The sequence below is a fragment of the Sminthopsis crassicaudata genome, chromosome 3, assembly GCF_048593235.1.
Source record: "Sminthopsis crassicaudata isolate SCR6 chromosome 3, ASM4859323v1, whole genome shotgun sequence".
Lineage (NCBI taxonomy): Eukaryota > Metazoa > Chordata > Mammalia > Dasyuromorphia > Dasyuridae > Sminthopsis > Sminthopsis crassicaudata.
This window is the reverse complement of record NC_133619.1, coordinates 254,792,022-254,797,974: the sequence shown is the minus strand read 5'-3', so window position 1 is coordinate 254,797,974 and position 5,953 is coordinate 254,792,022.

Here is a 5,953-nt window from a genome sequence, read left to right as displayed (position 1 = left end):
TTGCTAAAATTATTTGTTCTGCACTATTTGGCATTTAAGTTCACAAGATTGTTTGATTGAGCTACATTTTTATTATATTTGATATTGATTTGATTAAAAATCCTTTTCAAATCTAGCAGTTATTATAACCCATAAATTTTCAGTGGGATTTTAAATTAGTGTGTTAAAACATGTTGAATGAGATAAGGTGAGTTCTCTCAAGACAGTTGTGAAAATTGAGTAAGGCTTCATCTACTTCAGAGTTGGAGTAGGCCTGAAGGTCTTTGAGCATTGACTCAAGGGCATACTTAAATCCTCTCCCTGCTATACTCCCATTACATCATTTTCTCCTTTTTTTCTCTATTTCGATCAAATATGGGCAACTATGTACTTATCGACCAAGTTCAATTCCTTGGGTCATTCCCGAGTTTAGAATGTAAGACCCTCAGTCAATGAGGATGATAGTCAGTGGTGGGAGGGGTATTTGTATTAGGGACTATTTAAAGTGTCAAACCTGTCCTAAAAGGTGCTTCCTCCTTTCGATTGCTTGCTTGACAGAGGGAGGCCTGATTCTCAAGAGAACATACAATAAACTTTTGTTTTGCTCCTAGAGATCTCTCCAGTTTTTTATTAAATGGTGACTCCTCACCATTCTGAGGCACACAATGTTTATCTTTATTCCTTGTAAAATTTCTTAAGTTCATATTTCATGTAGTATAGTGCTAGGCCACGCTGTGGTATTCCATATTCATTTGGGAATTTCTTTAATCCTGTAACTTTTCTTCCTTTAAATATATTTATATATTATTATCATTCTCTCAATGGAAAGCAAGACTTCCAGACATGCTAGAAATTTTTAAAATTCCCTAAAAAATTTTTGGTGAATGTTTCAATCTGAAAAAAAAAAAAAAAATACTAAACCTTAAAAGTTCAACTAATCTTCCAATGTATGTTTTTATATAACCTTGAATAAAAAGGTGAGTTTCATCAATAAAAATTACTTTTCCTCCCAAACTTCAACACTCTACTGTCTATGATAAGCATTTTTTCATAACACTTGATAATAGTTCTGTTTTTGTTTGTTTTCTTTTGTTTTTATTGATCTTTTCACTGTCCTTCCAATTTCAAGAAGCCCTAGTGTCCCCTGCAGTTGAAAGTTTCTTATAATTTATCAGTTTGGGAAATTTTAGTTTTTGCTTCAGTTTAACTGAGTTTTTTTTTTTTTTATTATGGAGTTTAATGATCCTTGAAATACTTGTCTTTCTCACACCAACAATCACTGCAGTATTGAACAAAACTATCTCTATTATATATTTCAAAGAATCTTTTATCAATTTGTCACTTGCATAGGAAGCTCTCTGTTGAAAGATTGGCTTTTATGTGATATTGTGTTGTATTGAATTAAATTTTTTTAAATGATCAACAAATAGTAAGTACAGTAAAACATTGCATTCTCTGTGTCTTGTACTGAGTTACATGATGACCGTTATTTTGTCAACTTTAAAATACCTTTCATAAAAACTTCCTTGTTTTTTTCTGTAATCAAAAGAATCATTAAGATTTAAAGCTTTTCCCATGCTTTTTCCCCCATCCTTCAAATAACTTTAGAATTGATTCCTCAATTCTTTCACAATTATAACGCCTCTAGCATGATCACATCTTTGTATAATTGGTCTAGTTCTGTAATGCCGGAGAAACTGAGGCAAAATAGAAAGTTTTTAATATTTTATTTGGAAGGGAGAGATTTACTGGGGCAAATGGATCCATGATTTGGTTCCAAGGCTGAATGAGACTATGATCTCCAAGATTCCTGCAAACAATGTGAGTTCTCAGTGGCATATATGTGTGTGTGTGTGTGTGTGTGTGTGTGTGTGTGTGTGTGTGTGTGTGTGTGTGTCTCAGCTATAGGGGTAGACTGAGGCAGAGGTAGAGTCAGAGCACTGAGAGCAGGGAGAGGACTATCATCAATCCGGTTCTGACAGGGTGGGGGGAGTTATAGGGAACATCTGATAATTGGGATTACAGAATGGGGCACTCAACATTCTGATAATGCCTAAAATAGAAGGTCTTTAGGAACTGAGGCAGAACAATTCAGGGGAACCGAGGCAGAACAATTAGGGAAACTGAGTCAGGATGATAAAGAGAACTGTGACACAACATTCCACACTCTCTCTTCTGAATATCCAAATCATTGAATTAACCTTCCTCTAGGTACCTGGAATATCTTAGTACCATAATTTTGATCAACCCTATATGAAACAAATAAACCAAAATAAAACTAGAAAAAATGCAAGGACTTATGGCAAGGACAAGTCTCTCCCTGATAACCCCAGAGTTAATCAGCTATACAAAGGCTCCCTGTTGCTAGCATGTCAGGTTCTCTGCAGTTCCAGAGCATCTCAGCTAGAGAATCCAGTTTGAGATGAATAGTTCACTGTGAATTAGATGGTCTGCAGTCATTTGTTCATTAAACTCAGCTTATGCTTATATAGGGAGTAACAGTGCTTAAGACAGTCCTCCTGCCCATCCTGAGAGAGGCACCCCAAGTCTATCAGGGACTTTAAAAGGGGGAAAAAGTGGGGCCTAAAACAGCTCTACCTGTCCCCTCTCAGTACAACAGGAGCTTCTACTAGGATCCAGGTTTCTGAGCAGATTATGCACAGTTAGACCAAGGCAGACAACCCTGAACTTTTAGAGGCCTGATAAAAAACTGCAAGGTCCTTTGAGAATGCTGAAATACTAATTAAGGAACTGGGGTTACAGAAGTGGAGAAACAGATCAGAGAGCTTGCCAGTACCAAGACAGGTGTCTGATTTCTGGTTGTTTCTAAAAAATTATCCCCAAAACTGAGTCTGCCAGGGCAATTCCAGCAGAATAAGGGATTCCAAAGTTAAAGCATAACCAGCAAATCAGTCCAATAAATTTAAGCAAAGAGTAAAAACAAAAAGGACTGTTTAAAGGATTTCCAATTCAATCTGAACTAGTGAGATAGGGGGTGGGGCAGAAGTACCTAAGGCAAGGTGAATAGGAACTAGGTGTTCCCATTCTTTCAGGTGTTTTGGGGAAAATCCACCAGTTTCCACAATTTCCTATCTCTTCCTCCCTTTTTTTTTTTTTTCTCATGGAAAGGAATTATCAAATAACCATCCCACATATAAATCCCAAAAGTGAATTAAAATTCCTATACATAACAGACTAGTAAAGAAGAGTTTCCTAAAAGTCCCTCAAACATATAGCAATAGTTACAGTTTTAACAAATTCCATCCCAAATCTTAAGCACACAGTAATAGATGACCCAATCAGGGTAAGGGACCTTACCTTATTCAAAACTGCTTCAGGCTGAGCATGGGTGGAAACTCTCAGTCCATGCAGGGGATGTGTGTGGTGTGGCATGCTGAGAATCAGAGCTAATCTAGGTCCCAGAAGCAAGTCAGCTTATCTGTAATTTGACCAAAATCTAGAAGGAAAAAAAAAAAAAACTACAAATCTAACAAATAAAGATTAGAACAATCTGAGATAGAAAGACTGATCCACAAGGACTGCTACAAGATGTGGGGAGGCCAAAATAGATTGGCCAACAGCTTCTTTATGTGAAGAAATGCTTGTCTCACAAGCAAAAGGCTGTCAACTATAGTCCCCATTTAAAAAAAAAAAAAAGCAGTTAGGTCTCACAGACCACTATTAATTGTCCTCTCATTGTTAGAAACCTTTTAAAAAACACTTGAATGTCATAGACATAATATCCAGTAACAGATAAATGACCAGGTTAAATATTTATTTGCCCAAGTATTTAGGATGTAATGATTATAGATAACCATATTGGAAACAGCAAGATATGATATAATTGAATTGCATTAACATTTTCTATTGCCATTGCTCTGATCATAGAAATCAGTCACAGGAGGAAAAAATGAAGGGATATAACTATAACATAACATAAGCAATTAAAACTCAACCATCAGCACATACAGGGTAAAATAGCTTTAATTCATTTTTACTCCAGATAATTGTCCACTAACTGTCAGAGGGTGGAGTTTTAAAAGTCCCAACTAGCATTAAGTATAAGCCCAAGAAATTTTACTTCCAATAACAAATCCCATTAACTAAAGTTTCAGATAAATCCCAAACAGGTATTTACCATAACTTTATATTTATAACAGTAAGAATTTGTCTAAGTAAGTTCATTTCTTTCATGTCTAGGTAGACAGTTTCATAAGTGAACATTATACATACAAATCAATTTGCTTTTAAAATACCCAATACATAGACAAATATCCCAAATTGCATATTGTCCATAACAGAAACATTTTCAAAAGGACAAAGGGGGGAAAAAAAAACATATTATCTTCAGAAGCCCTTTAAATAACCTCAGTAACCAATACAATCAATTAAATCTTAGATAGAATATCCTAACCCCACATAAAAGAATCCAAGAAGTTCTTTAAAATATTTAGCTTTTAGAAATGATCCTATCAAATTATAGATCGCATTTATGACCATATTCCTTAACCAAGGAAATCATTATGTATCAAAAGAAGCAAATATTCAGTCAATTAACTTAAATCACAAATTGCTACTCCAGGTGTCTACAACTTGATAAAAATTGGCTGGAACACACTTATTGGGGGGTTAGGGGGTGAAGAGAGGATTCCATGTGGCCACCTTTCCCCCCATTCCACCTTCAAAGAGGCAAGGGGGAGGGGAGGGAAGGCAAGCTAAACTGCATCCCTGGCTAACTAGATGCTCCATTGCTAAAGCAGCAGACATGGGGGCGGGGGGGGGGGGGGGGGGGCAGAGAAGGAGGGTGTGAGTTTTAATCTTCACTTTTGAAGACAAAAGATCCCATTTCTCCCTCCTTCACCTAACCTTTTTTTTTCCACATGCAAATTTTCCTTCTAGTCTCTCCTAAATTGATTTCAAAACTACTAACATTCACAATACAGTGGATAGCTAAATGATTCCATAAAACCCACATGTCCAGTAGAGCTGAATTTAAAGAATAACTTAAAATGTTAACAAATTACCCAATGTGTTTCAGAAGGTAACAAACTTACCTAATTAGAGGCATGTCAACCCTTTCAGGCAAGTTAAGAGAACTTCTCTAAGCCATTGTACTTAAGACCTTATACTCAAAGATAACTAAATCTAGCTTATATAGGCAACAGTAAAATTGTTTCCCACAATTTTAAAACTGCCAAAAAGAATAGTTTTTTTGTTTGTTTGTTTGTTTATTTTTTACTTAGCTTTAAGCTAGTTCTCTAAAACTCCACAAGTTTCAAGGCAATTAGCATAAACTCCTTTGTCCTCCAAAAGCCTTATCTGCCCAGCCCAGCCTAGGCTAGGCTTGAATTTGATTCAGGAAAGGTTTTATTGCTCTTTCCCTTAGAAATCCTTCTAGCCAGCTGTGAAAACTGCTTCTGCCAGTCTTAACAAGTTAAAAAGTTTAAAATTACAAGCAAATTCTATACCAAGCACAGTTGCAACATTGAAATAACAAATTCTTAATCATTGTTCCTAAACCTTTTGCAGAGCTCTTTAACCAGCAAGAGAGACAGACAAATCACACAGAACACAGAACACAAATCACACTGACATAGACTGTACAGTTACAACATTAAACAAAACATTTTACACATATAACCAAAGTTACATGTCTTATAACTTGTGCCCAAAGTTATAACACATATAACTTTGTATTATGTGTTATAAGTGCCCAATTATATAAATGTTATATATGTGTTATATATAAGTGCCCAAAAAAGGCACTCAAAGTCAGATCAGACCAGACATGTCTTAGAAGACAGCCCAAACTAGAGGGGATCATCCAGCGTCCTGGAATGATGCTCTTCTCAGAACTTAATACCTGTCGGCATGTTATTATTCTGAGAATTCAGATGCTAACACAGACAGACAGAACAGGTGAACAGATTAGATTGTGTCCTAAGACATCCAGACTTATTCTCCAGTGGCCAAA